Source organism: Kogia breviceps, chromosome 3 (genome assembly GCF_026419965.1).
Source record: "Kogia breviceps isolate mKogBre1 chromosome 3, mKogBre1 haplotype 1, whole genome shotgun sequence".
In the NCBI taxonomy this organism is placed as follows: domain Eukaryota; kingdom Metazoa; phylum Chordata; class Mammalia; order Artiodactyla; family Physeteridae; genus Kogia; species Kogia breviceps.
Window position 1 is genome coordinate 110,746,884 of NC_081312.1, and position 17,013 is coordinate 110,763,896.

Consider the following 17,013-nt stretch of genomic DNA (forward strand, 5'->3'; position numbering starts at 1 on the left):
CCCGCTTTGTATAATATGTGGCGACTGGCTATCCAATGAAGCCATGAGACCTTCAAAACTGCTTTGTCATATGGAGACCAAACACCCTGCATTAAAAGACTACACTTTGGAGTTTTTCAAAAGAAAAAAACCTGAACTCGAAGAACAGAAGCAATTATTGAAGGCCACAACATGCTAAAGGTAAGAAGCTCTTTAATACTGGTAAAGAGTTGATCCTGCCTGCTGTTAAGTACATTTGTCATGAACTTTTAGGAGAGGCTGCAGTTCAAAAAGTGGCACGTGTTCCTCTTTTGGCTAACACCATAACTAGATGAATTGATGAAATAGTAGAGGATATTGAGGCACAATTGTTAAAGAGGATTAATGAGTCACCATGATATGCAATCCAGGTTAAGTCTACCGATGTTGATAACAAGGCAACAATGCTTATTTTTGTGCGATATATTTTTCAGGAGGATGTGCAGGAGGATATGTTATGTGCACTTTTGTTGCCAACCAAAACCACAGCTGCAGAACTATTCAAGTCTGAATGATTACATATCAGGAAAACTGTATTGGTCATTTTGTATCGGTATATACATGGATGGAGCGGCTGTCATGACTGGATGACTTTGTGGTTTCACTGCTCGGGTCAAAGAGGTCACATCTGAATGTGAGTCATCCATACAGAAATACTGGCTAGCCGCAAAATGTCACTTGAACTTAGCAAAATTTTGCAGGATGTGATTAAAATTATCAACCACATTAAAGTACATGCTCTTAACTCACATCTGTTCGTACAACTCTGTGAGGAGGTAGATGCAGAGCACACGTCTTCTCTTATACACAGAAGTGAGATGGCTTTCTAAAGGTAAGAAATGTGCTGCCAGCGGTGACTGTTCTTCTAAAAGAAATCTCTGGAATGGCTCTCACAACTCAAAAACTCTGGCCAGACTGCTGGTTGTAACTGCTAAATAAATCTCTTTGCTGAGACCAAATCCTGAAACCAATTTTTGTTGTTGTCAGAATGTTGACTTGTAAGAAACTTCTTAAAATCTCTAACTTCTTTGTTTTGTTATCTATTTTATTTATTTATTTATGGCTGCATTGGGTCTTTGTTGCTATGTGCAGATTTTCTCTAGTTGCAGAGAATGGGGGCTACTCTTCGTTGCTGTGCAGATTTCTCATTTCGGTGGCTTCTCTTCTAGTTCTGTAAAAAAAAAAAATGCCATCAGTCATTTGATAGGAATTGCATTAATCAGTAGATTGCTTTGGGTATCATAGTCATTTTCACAAAACTGATTCTTCCAATCCATGAACATAGGATATCTCTCCATTTGTTTCTGTCATCTTTGATTTCTTTCATCTTGTAGTTTTGTAGTTTGATTTTTCATCTTGTAGTTTTGTAGTGTCTTGTAGTTTTCTGATTACAGGTTTTTTACCTTCTTAGGTAGGTTTATGCCTAGGTATGTTATTATCTTTTATGTGACAGTAAGTGGGGCTGTTTCCTTAATTTCTCTTTCTGACATTTCATTGTTAGCATATAGAAATGCATCAGATTTCTGTATATTAATTTTGTATCCTGAGACTTTACCAAATTCATTGATTAGCTCTAGCAGTTTTCTGTTGGCAACCTTAAGATTCTCTATGTATAGTCATGTCATCTGTAAACAGTGACGGTTTTAATTCTTTTCCAATTTGGATTACTTTTATTTCTTTTTCTTCTCTGATTGCTGTGTCTAGGACTTCCAAAACTATGTTGAATAATTAGTGGTGAGAGTGGATATCCTTCTTCTTCCTGATCTTAGAGGAAATGATTTCAGTTTTTCACCATTGAGAATAATGTTTGCTGTGGGTTTGTTGTACATGACTTTTAATATGTTGAGGTAGGTTCCCTCTATGCCCACTTTCTGGAGAGTTTTTATCATAAATAAGTGTTGAATTTTGTCAAACCTTTTTCTGCATCTATTGAGATGATCATATAGTTTTTATACTTTAATTTATTAATATGGTGTATCACATTTATTGATATGCATGTATTGAAGAATCCTTGCACCCCTGGGATAAATCCCACTTGATCATGGTGTACGATTCTTTTATTGTGTTGTTGGTCTCTGTTTGCTAGTATTTTGCTGAGGATTTTTGCCTCTGTATTCATCAGTGGTATTGGTATATAATTTTCTTTTTTAAATAATATGTTTGTCTGGTTTTGGTATCAGGGTGATGGTGGCCTCATAGAATGCGTTTGGGAGTATACCTTCCTCTGCAATTTTTTGGAAGAGTTTGAGAAGGATGGGTGTTACTTCTTCTCTAAATGTTTGATACAATTCACCTGTGAAGCCATCAGGTCCTGGACTTTTGTTTGTTTGGAGGTTTTAAATCACAGTTTCAATTTCATTACTTGTGATTGGTCTGTACATATTTTCTGTATCTTCCTGGTTCATTCTTTGAAGGTTATACCTTTGTATGAGTTGTCCATTTCTTCCAGGTTGTCCATTTTATTGGCATAAAGTTTCTTGTAGTGTTCTCTTAGGATGCTTTGTATTTTTGTGCTGTCTGTTGTAACTTCTCCTTTTTCATTTTTAATTTTACAGATTTGAGTCCTCTCCCTCTTTTTCTTGATGATTCTGGCTAAATGTTTATCCATTTTGTTTATCTTTTCTATGAACCAGATTTTAGTTTTATTGATCTTTGCTAATGTTCTCTTTGTTTCTATTTCATTTATTTCTGCTCTGACCCTTATGATTTCTTTCCTTCTCTTAACTTAGGGTTTTGTTTGTCCTTCTTTCTCTAGTTCTTTTAGGTTTAAAGTTAGATTGTTTATTTGAGATTTTTCTTGTTTCTTGAGGTAGGATTGTATTGCTCTTAGAACTGCTTTTGATGCATCCCATAGGTTTTGGATCACTGTGTTTTCATTGTCATTTCTCTCTAGGTATTTTTTGATTTCCTCTGATTTCTTCAGTGATCTCTTGGTTATTTAATAACGTATAGTTTAGGCTCCATGTGTTTGTGTTTTTTACAGTTTTTTCCCTGTAATTTATTTCTAATCTCATAGCATTGTGGTCAGAAAAGATGGTATGTATGATTTCAACTTTCTTAAATTCACTGAGGCTTGATTTGTGACCCAAGATGTGATCTGTCCTGGAGTATGTTCCATGTACACTTGAGAAGAAAGTGTAATCTGCTGTTTTTGAATGGAATGTCTTATAAATATCAATTATATCTATCTCGTCTGTTGTGTCATTTAAAGCTTTTGCTTCCTTATTAATTTTCTGTCTGGATGATCTGTACATTGGTGTAAGAGAGGTGTTAAAGTCCCCCACTATTATTGTGTTACTGTTTATTTCCTCTTTTATAGCTGTTAGCATTTGTTTTATGTATTGAGGTGCTCCTATGTCGGGTGCATATGTATTTATAATTATTATATCTTCTTGGATTGATCCCTTGATCATTATGTAGTGTTGCTCTTTGCTCTTGCAATAGTCTATTTTAAAGTCTATCTTGTCTAATATGAGAATTGCTACTCCAGCTTTCTTTTGAATTCCATTTGCATGGAATATCTGTTTCCATCCCCACACTTTCAATCCGTATGTGTCTCTAGATCTGAAGTGGGTCTCTTGTAGACAGCATATATATGGGTCTTGTTTTTGTGTCCATTCAGTCAGCATGTGTTTTGGTTGCAGCGATTAATCCATTCATATTTAAGGTAATTAACGATATATATGTTCCTGTTACCACTGCCTGGTTTTGGGTTTGTTTTTGTAGGTCCTTTTCTTTTCTTGTTTTTCCCACATATAGAAGTCCCTTTAGCATTCGTTGTAGAGCCGGTTTGGTGGTGCTGTATTCTCTTAGCTTTTGTTTGTCTGTAAAGCTTTTGATTTCTCTGTCAGATCTGAATGAGATCCTTGCCAGGTAGAGTAATCTTGGTTGTAGGTTCTCCCCTTTCATCACTTTAAATATATCATGCCACTCCCTTCTGGCCTATAGAGTTTCTGCTGAGACATCAGCTGTTATCCTTATGGTGGTTCCCTTGTATGTTATTTGTTGTTTTTCCCTTGTTGCTTTTAATAATTTTTCTTTGTTTTTAATTTTTATCAGTTTGATTACTATGTGTCTCAGCATTGTTCTCCTTGGGTTTTTCCTGCCTGGAATTCTCTGTGCTTCCTGGACTTAGGTGGCTATTTCCTTTCCCATGTTAGGGAACTTTTCAACTATAAGATCTTCAAATATTTTCTGAGGTCCTTTCTCTCTCCCTTCTCCTTCTGGGACCCCTACAATGCGCAGGTTGTTGCATTTAATATTGTTCCAGAGGTCTCTTAGGCTGTCTTCGTTTGTTTTCATTCTTTTTTCTTTATTCTGTTCCACGGAAGTGATTTCCACCTTTCTGGCTTCCAGGTCACTTATCCGTTCTTCTGCCTCAGTTATTCTGCTATTGATTCCTTCTAGTGTAGTTTTCATTTCAGTATTGTTTGTTCATTTCAGTATTGTATTGTTCATCTCTGTTTGGTTGTTCTTTAATTATTCTAGGTTTTTTTTTTTTTTTTTTTTTTTTTGCAGCATGGAAGACTCTCCCATTGCGGCCTCTCCGGTTGTGGAGCACAGGCTCTGGAAGTGCAAACTCAGCAGCCATGGCTCACAGGCCTAGCGGCGCCGTGGCACATGGGATCCTCCCGGACCAGGGCATGAACCCGTGTCCCCTGCATCGGCAGGTGGACTCTCAACCACTGCACCACCAGGGATATCCCTCTTCTAGGTCTTTGTTAACATTTCTTGCATCTTCTCAATCTTTGCCTCCATTCTTTTTCCGAGGTCCTGGATCATCTTCACTATCATTATTGTGAATTCTTTTTCTGGAAGGTTGCTTATCGCCATTTCATTTAGTTGTTTTTCTGGGGTTTTATCTTGTTCCTTCATCTGGTACATAGTCCTCTGCCTTTCATTTTGTCTATCTTTCTGTGAATGTTGTTTTCTTTCCCAGGCTGCAGGACTGTAGTTCTTCTTGCTTCTGCTGTCTGCTCTATGGTGGAGGAGGCTATCTAAGGTTTGTGCAAGCTTCCTGATGGGAGTGACTGGTGGTGGGTAGAGTTGAGAGTTTCTCTGGTAGGCAGAGCTCAATAAAACTTTAATCTACTTGTCTGTAGATGGCTGGGGCTGAGTTCCCTCCCTGTTGCTTGTTTCGTCTGAGGTGAGCCAGCACTGGAGCCTATAGTCTCTTTGGTGGGGCTAACGGCCGATTCCGGGAAGGCTCACACCAAGGAGTTCTTCCCAGAACTTTTGCTGCCAGTGTCCTTGTCTCCATGTGAGACACAGCCACACCCTGCTTCTGCAGGAGACCTTCCAACACTAGCAGGTATGTCTGGTTTAGTCTCCTATGGGGTCACTGCTCCTTCCCCCTGGGTCTTGATGTGCACATTACTTTGTGTGTGCCCCAGTCCTGTCAAAGACCTGCAATGAAATCCCGCTAGCTTTCAAAGTCTGCTTCTCTGGGAATCCTTCCTCATGTTGCTGGTCCCCCAGGTTGAGAAGCCTGATGTGGGGCTCAGAACCCTCACACTAGTGGGTGGACTTCTGTTGTATAACTGTTCTCCAGTTTGTGAGTTACCCACCCAGCAGTTATGGGATTTTATTTTATTGTGATTGCTCCCCTCCTGCCGTCTCATTGTGGCTACCCCTTTGTCTTTGGATGTGGGGTATAATTTTTGGTGAATTTCAGTGTCTTCTTGTTGATAATTGTTCAGCAGTAAGTTGTGATTTCAGTGCTCTTGCAACAGGGAGTGAGTGCAGGTCATTCTACTCCATCTTGAACCAATCTCCCTTGCCTTATTTATTGTGTCTACTTGGTCCAATTCTTATAAGCAACAAGAGGATGGCATTCTTACAGAGTGTCTTATGGCTCTGGTACACTGCAAACATCAGCTCTATGATGTTAATTATATAAGGAATTAAATATCTACTTATTGTGGAAGCTTTTTAACTTTCTCAGCAGTAAAATGGAGCTTGCATTTTGGTTTAGTGTTTGAGAATTTATGAATGCTTTAAAGCAGATAGTCATAGACTACCAATGCCTTTGCCTTTGGAGAGGACTCAGATTTTCATCTCACATCTTCAGGGAGTCAGAATCTTAGAGACTAGCTCAGTTTCAGTTTGGTAATACCTATCCTTGTTCCATCATCTCTAGTTTTCCTTTGAGCAGCTGGTACCCAATTTATTCAATTGACAGCTACAGGGATCCCAAGGCTCTGCAGCCAATGTGACTAAGAGAGTCTTCTGTAGAAGCTCCAGCATTCAGCTGCCCAGCCTTCCACCACCACAGTAATACTGGGCACTGGGGTAAATTCTGTGTTGCCTACTATTCTAAGTATTTTACTTAGAAAAGTTATATAATTTTCCCAAGGTCACCAAAACTAGAAAATAATTGAGGCGGGGTAAGAACTCAGGTTCATGGTACATATAATATCTGCTTTGGCTAAATAATTTAGATACAAACGTTTATGTGCCAGACACTGTACTAAGTGCTTCATATACAGTACTCTATATGATTATTAGAACAACACTGTGAAATAAGACATATTGTTATTATCTTCTTTCCCACATGAAGAAACTGAGGTACAGAAAGGTACCTTGTTCAAAGTCCCACAGCTAGAAGTGGATTCAAACCCAGTGTCTGCATTTTTAAGGAATTACTATTGAGTTTGTAGAGGAATTAACTTATTTGTATGGCCCTGCTCTGAATTTGGTAAAAAAATAAATAAATAAAAAATAAAAATGGATAGTGAAAGGAAGAGAAAGCCAAAGCAGCATCATTTCAAAGTAACCCACTGCTACCATGTGTAGGTACAGACAACCTGTGCCCTGGAGAAGGCTCCATTGCACATACCACTGGCCTGGTTCCCCAGCCCTACATCAACAGTGCCGATAAGTCTAGGTGCTAAGAGGTGACTAGCAAGAGATATAGAGTCAAACAAAATAGATAATAAGCTTATGATTATGCTTGAAGCTCAGTGAAGCACTATACATTCTGCACCTAAGTAGTTTCATTCATCCCCCTTTATAATTCATTTTGGTATTTGGAAGATTATGTTTAACACTGAAAGAAAACTGGGGTATTGTTTCAGTAATGTCAGAGTGGTCCCAAATGTCAGTCTAGCCCAATTCTAATAAGATGTTGGACACAGATGGGCCTGGCTCACAGCGATAACTTAGATTTCCTTTCTCTCTACCTTCCAAAATTCTAAGAACCATCTTAACACCACATGTTGATTTTGTCTAATAAGGCATCTATGAAATTTTCCTATGTGTTTCTTTGTGAGTGAAGCTTTTATTAAGAGTTGGAATAGTCTAAATGAATAAAATAGGTATGCTAAAGCGTTCATGAAAAAAGGTGGATTTTCATCCTTTTACATGTCAAATATTTTTTGCCTGGTTGAACATCTTGGCACATTTTCTTTGCCATAACCTACAGTGAGACAACAATTATTTATTAAACACCATCCATGTAGTTCTGAATGATTAGTACGGTGGGAGAAATAAAGATAACTTATATCCAACCTCTGCTTTCAAATAGCTTAGTGTCTGGTTGGGGAAAAATACATCCACAAAAACGATAACTTGAGTTTGAACAGGACTCAAAAGAGTGAATGTAGGAATAAGAGGAAGGCAAGGTCACTGTGGAGTGACTGAGATCACTGAAGGGGTTACAATCCATCCATCCATCCATCTATCCATCCATCCATCCACCAGATGTTTGCTTAACACCCACTTGGCTGGATCCCTTTCAGCTAGCATAGACCTGCCTGGGAAGCTTATGTTTTAGTGTGCAAATTAAAATATAGATTGAATTAAATCTGGATTTTCTGGGTTATTTGGAGGGCAGCAGTGAGGAGGAAACTTAGAGCAGTTTGACTCATAAAATCATAGTGGAATGGCCAGTGTTTGTATCTTTTTAGGGCCTGGGAATAAACTTCCAGGTCGAAGACTTCTAATGATATAGTTTTGGTTGTGGTAAAACTAAGGTTTACCTGTTAAACACAACTTGTAGAATGGGATCGTTGAAACAACTGTGGTAAGAAACCATACTTATCCCATTTGTGTCTAGTTCACTGGAACTTTATCTTCTTTTCTCATGGCAGCCCTGTGAGGTCTCACCCACTTAATAGGTAAGAAAATGGAGCTTTGAGTGTAGATTGGACTGAACCAAACCAGTTTCCAGTGGCCTAGTCTGAACATGGCTGAGCTATCCTGTCTCTATCATTATTCCGTATACACCAGACAGATGGCATTGCTCCACGGTGTGATGGGGGAGCAGAGGGAGAAATGCCCGTGCTAGAGCCTTGACCATGGTCATCGCTGAACTGTCATTCTTGATTGATTTCCATGGATTTTGTTGGTTTTGTCTCTCATTAAAGGGAAACCATTCCCAGAAATGTGGCAGTGTATCCATCTTTCAGTGTGTGAATAAACACCGCATTTGGGATAACAGCTCTTGAAGGGGAGGAGAGGAGTAGAGAGAGACACAGAAAACCGTCTGGTGGGAGCAGCTGTGGGTCTCTGAGTGAGCTCAGCACAGCACGTGCCAGTCCCGTGCCTTGGGCATAGCGGCTCCAGCTTCTTTCCATACTTGCAGGATCCTGGAGATGTTTTGGTTCCTCTGGGATAAAAAATACATTTTGAAAGCTTGCCCTGCCTTTGCTTTTTCTCTTTCAGAAATGTTGAGACTACCTGTTTGATGCCTCGTAATTACATTTTTGCTCTAATTATAGTTACTGCTTTCTAAAAAATTCAATTCCCTCCAGTCTGATTCTTAAGGCTTGCTTACTAGTTAGTCATTGTGGGCTTGTTTTCCCCCAAATGTTTATTAGACATTAGCTTTTAATGACAAGTGCCAGTTGCATTTCCAAACCATCTTCATTTAATTATATTACCTCTTTTCATCCAAAGAGATTCAGTGTGACTACATGCCAAAGGACTTTTTTTTGAGGAAAAAAAAAGCTGAAATCTATCACTGATGGATAGATTCAGCAACCACTGTTGTGCAATGAAAGATAGGTAAAGAAATAGTCTTGTTAGCTGGAGTGCTCTGTTCCATAGGAGATGGGCTCTCAAAGTAAAACACGGTGACTGGCAGCTGACCTGCATTCCCCGCGTGGTTGGGCCATGTAGATTGTATTCAGGTGTCCCATAGCTTGCTTGGGAATGTCAACAATAGCAAATACAATGCCAGATCCAGCTTTGTGTTGAAAGCCTCTAAATAGAATTGAAGGCAGATAATAATGTGTATTAGGAACTTAAAAATGGCATGTTACACTAAAAAGAAAGGACCTTTCTAAGTGATGCAGCAGAGGTGAGTAGAGACGGTTGTCACTGATCACAGTGGAATGAAAGGTGCTTCTTCTTAGGCTAAATCCACTGGGAGAAGTAGAACCTCATGCTGCTACGGCAGCCAGGGCCACAACAGACCAGTGGGCAGCAAATTGTGAGAGGAAAATGTTTTTCATTTTGCACTCCCTTTAGTAAACACTTTACATACATTAACCTTTTGAAGCCTCACAGATATTCTAGAGGTATTGTTCCAGTTTACATATGAGACAACTGGGGTGTCAGAGGCTTGGTAATGGGTCAGGTCATGTACTTTCCACAGAAGCAGTGGGTGTCAGTTCAGACCTGAACATCGAATGGCTGGTGCAAGGCCCTTCTGAGCTCTCTCTCCCCTCACTTGTGGGTGAGTCAGACACTTAGTGAAGCAAGTCCAGTATGAGGATGACACAGCGCTATGCCCACCAACCTGCTATGGACACTGCAGAGCAAGAGAAGGAACGTGTGTTGCTCCAGGACACTGAAATTGTGGGATTGTCTTTTGTGATCTTTTAACATAGCCCATCGCGATGGAATCAGAAACTGGTACTAGGAATGGATGACATAATAACCAAAGCTGACTGCGTAACAAGGGAGCCCATCTCTAGGGGTGACAGCACCTGTGTTAGGCACTGATATAATGTTTGGTTTTGATAGGCAGCAACTTAGAAGTTCCTACTGATCTCGTGACCAGGAGACAGATTGGAAAACAAATTTTCAGTGGTACATCTTTCTTGGTATTGTTTGCATTTGACAAGGCATTAAGAGAAAAAGATGATTACCCCAAAAATAAATGGTTGTTTGTAAGCAGGAATATTAGACACTAAATGGAATTCACAAATTCAGGGAATTAAATGGGTGGGAAAAGGAATTCCCAATTCCAAACTCGAAAGGATAACATCTAGACTCATCGTGATGAACAAAGTCAGATTACAATAATCCGGCTGCCATCATCGAATCAAGAGTGTGGCCGTTGCACTCACTACTAAAACTGGCACCCAGTAAACCTTCCAACAGGGCATGGAGGCCCAGAGAAAGAACTACAGATGTGGTCCTCCCACTGGAGCATGACAGCCCAAAGCACCTACACCGAAAGTACCCAGAGCAGAGAGGAAATGCTGGAGAAAAAGAAGAGATTAAAGGCATGGGTGAGAGGCAAAGAAACAGGACACACATAACAGTGTGTCAAGAAAAGGCCCTGGCACAGCTGTGGACTCGTGCTGCTGGCAGCATCGAGCTGCTGGAAGAAGCCTCCTGGATCTCAGCAGAGTCACACTGCCAAAATAGACACCAACACACAAACCTGAATACATGAACCCAAACTAAGTTTGCAACCGAAAACAACCCATTAAATGTCTACGAGCCAGACTAAGAAATCCGCTCAGCCCCTATGGAGGGATATTCTCCAGTGTCTACTTCAGAATGGCCCAAGGAAGATAATAGAAAAGAAAGCTCATTCCCAAGGCCACTTGGCACAATGAATTGGTGAGACACTCTCTGAGACCAACACGGACACTTCCTAGAGCTGACAGCCCTCACGGCACAGGCATGGACATTTACTGCCATCTTCCCACATTTATTGCAGTTACCCAGTGGGTTGGAGAAAAGGCAAGTAACTTAGCTCGGAGTCTCCGGATCGAGAAGAACTGCAGCAGGGTCTTGACAGAGAGACTCCTGCACATTACAAAAAAATGCTGGAGCTTTGAGCTGGATGCCATGAATAGAAAGGCCTGTGGGTTGTCCCCCTGTGATGGAGAGATGAGTATTTTTCTTGCATGAAGGAGAGGAGGCTAAATACCTTGTAACTGGATTGCCTTTCATAAAATATTGTTGCCCGCGCTTTCTCAGTACACTGTAGGATTGGGTTTCCTAGACCCCTATAAGTTGGTTAGGGACAGGGAACTAGTTAAAACCAAGAATGATATCAGTTTCATATTTAATGGTCAGTTTGAGACTCCTTAGGACTCACTTTCCCTTTGATCTAGGAGGAAACACTCAAGCTGTGTGATTCCAGCAGCTTTGTCCCCAGAGAGCAAGGTGCTGGCAGCCCTGGTAGCCTGGGAACAACAGCAGGAGACACCTGGGCCGGGCACTGAGGTCACTGAGGTGCAGACCATGGCCATCCTCCCCCCACCCCCGGAAGGGAATCCTGCACCAAGGCTGGTCCCTGAATCAGGGTTTTTTAGAGTCTGTGATTTCATTTTTTTACAGAGATCACAGCTTTCTTTTTTAAATTAATTTTTATTGGAGTATAGTTGCTCTACAATGTTGTGTTCATTTCTACTGTACAGCAAAGTGAATCAGCAATACATATACACATATTCCCTCTTTTTTGGATTTCCTTCCCATTTAGGTCACCACAGAGCATCGAGTAGAGTTCCCTGTGCTAATACAGTAGGTTCTCATTAGTTATCTATTTTATACATTGTATCAATAGTGTATATATGTCAATCCCAAACTCCCAATTCCTCCCACCCCGCCCTTTCCCCTTGGTATCCATACACTTATTCTCTATGTCTGTGTCCCTACTTCTGCTTTGCAAAAAGTTCATCTGTACCATTTTTCTAGATTCCACATGTATGCAATAATATACGATATTCGTTCTCTTTCTGACTTACTTCACTCTGTATGACAGTCTCTAGGTCCATCCACGTCTCTACAAATGACCCAATTAAGTTCCTTTTTATGGCTACTATTCCATAGTATATATGTACCACATCTTCTTTATTCATTCCTCTATTGATGGACATTTAGGTTGTTTCCATGTCCGGGCTATTGTAAATAGCATTGCAATGAACATTTGGGTGCATGTGTCTTTTAGAATTATGGTTTTCTCTGGGTATATGCCCAGTAGTGGGGTTGCTAGGTCATATGGTAATTCTATTTTTAGGTTTTGAAGGAACCTCCATAGTGGCTGCATCAATTTACATTCCCACCAACAATGCAAGACAGTTCCCACCCTCACCATGATTTATTGTTTGTAGATTTTGTGATGATGGCCATTTTGACTGGTGAGAGGTGATATCTCATCGTAGTTTTGGTTGCATTTCTCTAATTAGTGACGTTGAGCATCTTTTCATGTGTTTGTTGGCCATCTGAATGTGTTCTTTGGAGAAATGTCTATTTAGGTCTTCTGCCTTTTTTTTGACTGGGTTGTTTGTTTTTTTGATATTGAGTTGCATGAGCTGTTTGTATATTTTGGAGATTAATCCTTTGTCCGTTGCTTCATTTGCAAATATTTTCTCCCATTCTGAGGGTTGTCTTTTGTGTCTTGTTTATGGTTTCCTTTGTTGTGCAAAAGCTTTTAAGTTTCATTAGTTTCACATTTGTTTATTTTTGTTTTCATTCTCATTACCCTAGGAGGTGGGTCAAAAAAGATCTTGCTGCAATTTATGTTCTGTGTATGTTTTCTTCTAAGAGTTTTATTCACAGCTTCTTCTATAACATGTGAATATTCACCTTTTAAGGTGGAGTGAGAATTTAGACACTGGTGCACAGAGTGCCAGACCAGTGTTCTTTCCTCTCCACTCATCTGGCCAACATGAGTTTAGGCAGTGCTTGTTTAGTGACACCATCATTGGACTTTTCCCTAAGTTATCAACTTAGTTTTCAAGGAAATAACCATTCTTTTACTAATTCATATTTCATGTGTATTTTAAATAACAGTACATGTGATAACAATACAAATTTGGCCTTGGTTTATTTGGATAGCACACAACTGTCACTAAGAATAGACCCCTCAGCTAGTGGGCAGGTGAAGGGCAGGGATGAGCATGGAGGGGCTGCTCCATCCTGTGAGCTGGTCCAGTAGAAGCCATTTAAGGAGTGTATCTCTGGATAAGAAACTGTGAACAGAGAAACAACAGATAAGACTTGGATAGAGAGATAATGACATTAACAAACATCTGGTGACGTATAGAGGGAAACTCCCCTTTCATCCTTTAAAATCGGATTTTTTATGATTAATGGTATGTGTTATCCATGTCCAATGGAGGAGACTACAGCAGCTATAATTAACTGTCACTGGAACAGTACCATGTATCTCATTATTTTAATGAGATTGATTTGATATGTTTAATTGATTTTGAGTTTTGTATTTTGTTTATAAAATTTAATTTACAGCTGTGTGAGAATTAGAAGATACAGAATTTATATCTAAAGTTCCCACCTATTTAAGTAAAATTAAAATTAAAATAACTTAAGTCACTATTGGAAGTTCAAAAAAATTCAGGGGAGAGACATTTTTTTACTTGTGTTAAAATATACATAATATAAAATTTATCTTTTTTTTTTTTTTTTTTTTGCTATTCACGGGCCTCTCACTGCTGTGGCCTCTCCTGCTGCGGAGCACCGGCTCCGGATGCGCAGGCTCAGCGACCATGGGTCACGGGCCCAGCCGCTCCGTGGTATGTGGGATCTTCCCGGAATGGGGCACGAACCCGCGTCCCCTGCATCGGCAGGTGGACTCTCAACCACTGTGCCACCAGGGAAGCCCAAAATTTAACATTTTAACTAAGTGTACAGTTCAGTGTCATTGAGTATATTCATATCATGCTACAATTACCACCATCCATCCAAAGAATCTTTATCATTTTCTAAAACTAAAATTCTGTACCCATTAAACAATAATTCATCAAATCCTATGCCCCTAAAACCTGGCAACCACACTCTGTCACTATGAATTTGACAGCTGTAGGTATCTCGTATAAGTGGAATCATACAGTCTTTGTCCTTTCGTGACTGGCTTATTTCACTTAGCATATTGTCTTCAAGATTCATATGTGCCATGTGTCAGAAATTCCTTTCTTTTTAAGGCTGAATAATATTCTTTTGTATGTATTGATATATACCACATTTATCCATTTATCTGTCAATGGTTACTTGAATTGGTTCCACCTTTGACTGTTATGAATAACGCTGCTGTGAACATGTGTGCACAAATATATACCTGAGTCCCTGCTTTTGGTTCTTTTGAGTATATACTCAGAAGTGTAATAGTTGGATCATATGATAATTCCATTATTAATTTTTTGAGGAACCATCATATTGTCTTCCATGGCTACTTCACCATTTTACATTCCCATCAGCAGTGCACAAACATTCCAATTTCTTTACATCCTCACTAACATGTTATTTTCTGTTAAAAAATATTTCTTTAATTAAGCCATCCTATGGGGTATGAAGTGGTGTCTCTTTGCAGTTCCTTCATGATTAGTGATGTTGAGCATCTTTACATATGCTTTACATATGCTTATTGGTCCTTTATATATCTTATTTAAGAAATATCTATTCACATTATTTGCCCACAATAAAATCAGGCTGTTTGTATTTTTTATGCTGGCTTATTTTTCTTTATCAAATGTATGATTTGCAAACCTTTTCCCCAATTCTGTAGGTTGACTTTTCACTCTGTTTATTGTTCCCTTTGTTGCACAAACGTTTTTAATTTTGATGGAGTCCTATTTGTCTATTTTTTTCTTTTAATGACTGTGCTGTGGTGTCATATCCAAGAAATCTTTGCCAAATCCAATGTCATGAAGCTTTCCCCCTATGTTTTCTTCTCAAAGTTTTATAGTTTTAGCTCTTAAACTTAGGTCTTTAATAAATTTTGAGTTTATTTGTGTATATGGTTCATGGTAAGTGTCTGACTCCATTCTTTGACATGTGGAGATCCACTTTTCCAACATTCATTGAAAAGACTGTCTTTTCCCCCATTTAATAGTGTTAGTCTTGTTGAAAATCATCTGACAGTATATGTCTGGGTTTATTGGGGGCTATCTTTTCTATTTGTCTGATCTATACATCTGTTTTATACTAGTACGCACTATTTTGATTACTGGATTTTGTAGTAAATTTTTAAATTAAGAAGTGTGAGGCCTCCAGCTTTCCTCTTCTCAAGATTGTTTTGACTACTTGAGATCTTTTGAAATCCCATATGAATTTGAGGATCTTCTTTCTATTTCTGCAAAAAAACATTGTTGGGAATTTGATAGAGATTGCATTGAATCTGTAGATAACTTTAGGTAATGCTGATGTCTTAACAATATTGTCTTTCAATCCATGAACATGGAGTGTCTTCCCACTTATTGTTTTTTTTTTTTAATTTCTTACAGTAACATTTTGTAGTTTTCAGTATCTAATTTTTGTTTCTGGTTTTTTGCCTTTTTGATTTAGTTTCAAGTATTTTGTTCTTTTTGATACTATTGTAAATAGAGTCATTTTCTTAATTTCCTTTTTGGATTGTTCATTGTAAGTGTATAGAAACACAGCTTATTTTGGAGTATTGGTTTTGTATCCCGTAGCTTTGCTCAATTTGTTTATCGTTCCAGTAGATTGTGCGTGCATGTGTGTGTGTGTGTGTGTGTGTCTGTCTGTCTGTCTGTCTGTCTGTCTGTCTGTGTAATCTTTAGGGTTTTCTACATATAAGTTCATGTTGTCTGTGAACAGAGATAATTTTACTTCTTTTGTTCAAATTTGGCTACCTTTCAATTTTTTTTCCCCTAATTGCTCTGGCTAAGACTGCCAGTACTGCATTGAACAGAGGTCGTAAAGTGAGCATTCTTGTCTTGTTCCTGATCTTAGACAAAAAACTTTTGGTCATTCATTGTTGAGTACATTAGCTGTGGGCTTTTCACATAAGGCCTTTAATATGTTTAAGTTGTTTCCTTCTATTCCTAGTCTGTTGAGTGTTTTTGTAATGCAAGGGTGTTGTTTTATCAAATGCTCTCCTCAATCAGTTGCAAAGATCATGCCTTTTTTTCTCCATTCTGTTAATATAGTTCATTGCATGGATTTTCTCATGTTGAACCATCCTTGCTGTTCAGGAATAAATCCCACTTGGTCATGATGTATAGTCCTCTTAATGTGCTGTTGAATTTTTTTTATAATTGAGGACTTTTATATCAATATTTATAAGGGATATTGGTGTCTAGTTTTCTTTACTTCTAATGTCTTTGTCTGTTTTTGCTATCAGGATAATGCTGGCCTCATAGAATGAGTTTGAAAGTGTTCCCTCCTCTTCAATTCTTTTGGAAAACACCGAGGAGGATTAATGTTAATTCTTCATTAAAGGTTTGGTAGAATTCACTGGTGAAGTTAGGTGGTCCTGGAATTTTTTTTATTGGGAGGTTTTAGATTACTGATTCATTCTCCTTAGTAGTTATAGACTTGTTCATATTTTCTATTTCTTCATTATTTAGTCTTGACTGGTTCCTGGAATTTTTCCATTTCATTAGTTATCTTACTTGGTGTACACTTTTTCAGTTTTTTTCTTATAATCTTTTCTATTTTGGTAACAGGTTATAATGTCCCCTCTTTCATTCTTTATTTTAGTTATTTGAGTTTATTATTTTCTTAGTCAATTTAACTTAAAGGTTTGTCAATTTTGTTGATCTTTTCAAAGAACCAACTCCTGGTTTTGTTGATTTTCTTTATTTTTCTATTCTCTATCCCATTTACCTCTGTTCTAATTTTTATTTCCTTTCTTCTACTAGCTTAGCATTTATTTTGTTCTTATTTTACTATTTTCTTAAAGTGTAAAGTTAGGCTGTAGATATGGAATCGTTCTTCTGTTTTTTTACTTAATAAATTAATTTCTTTCTTTATTTTATTTTTGGCTATGTTGGGTCTTCGCTGCTGCACACAGGCCATCTCCAGTTGCGGCGAATGGGGGTCACTCTTCAT

The 17,013-nt window shown here is 38.6% G+C and overlaps 1 protein-coding gene across 2 annotated transcripts in view; it reads left to right on the plus strand.

Annotated features, from left to right (window-relative positions):
- GABRG3 (gamma-aminobutyric acid type A receptor subunit gamma3) overlaps positions 1-17,013 on the plus strand; it is a 388,122-nt gene that overhangs the window by 229,011 nt on the left and 142,098 nt on the right. The window contains exon 1 of one of the 2 annotated variants that reach the window (XM_067029475.1): positions 605-652. The exons of the other annotated variant lie outside the window; for it this stretch is intronic. The gene's annotated coding sequence lies outside the window, so the exon portion shown is untranslated. Of the gene's footprint in view, positions 1-604; positions 653-17,013 lie in introns of those variants that run through there. 2 annotated transcript variants of the gene reach the window in all.